The sequence below is a fragment of the Camelina sativa genome, unplaced genomic scaffold, assembly GCF_000633955.1.
Source record: "Camelina sativa cultivar DH55 unplaced genomic scaffold, Cs unpScaffold06052, whole genome shotgun sequence".
NCBI classification, from domain to species: Eukaryota; Viridiplantae; Streptophyta; class Magnoliopsida; order Brassicales; family Brassicaceae; genus Camelina; species Camelina sativa.
Window position 1 is genome coordinate 1 of NW_010927133.1, and position 525 is coordinate 525.

General features: G+C 37.5%; 1 long non-coding RNA gene across 1 annotated transcript; it reads right to left on the reverse strand.

The window, feature by feature from the left end:
• On the reverse strand, window positions 1-525 carry LOC104774837. The gene is made up of 4 exons (XR_765536.1): window positions 507-525; window positions 346-412; window positions 106-164; window positions 1-21 (listed from the first exon to the last, which is right to left on the reverse strand). It is a non-coding gene; the product is annotated as an uncharacterized LOC104774837 (long non-coding RNA).

The following is a 525-nucleotide window of genomic DNA, read 5'->3' on the forward strand; positions in this document are numbered from 1 at the left end:
AGTTTCTTCAGATCTGTAAACCTAGAGGAAATCTCTTGTGAGGCATACGTTTGGAAAGAAAATTAAAAACAGGTATTCTATTTCTATAAATCCCAAAGCAAATACCTGAAATGCTACTCCAATACATTCCCCCTGGTCATTGAATGCAGGGCCACCACTATTCCCTACAATCTAGCAAGTATAAGAAGTGGCTATCACAATAATACTGATGAAGGTTCTCAGAAGCAAGCAATTTTAGTGAAAAACACGCTACTGAAAAGAACAAGTCATATGCAAGTTTTTACAAAAAAGTGCAAGATACTAGGGAACAAAAGGAAGATAATTCATACGGAAAGATCCACTGACCTGGATTTATTGCAGCGTCAATCTGAATTCCAAGCAAGTCGGATGATCCATGAGCATATGATGTTACCTGCATTCCCAAAACAATTTCAACGAGGAAAAGTTGTTAAAATTGTCAACACGGCAATAATGGGATAAAAGCAAAGCCAAAGATATCGGGAAACCTCTATACGTGATACAACC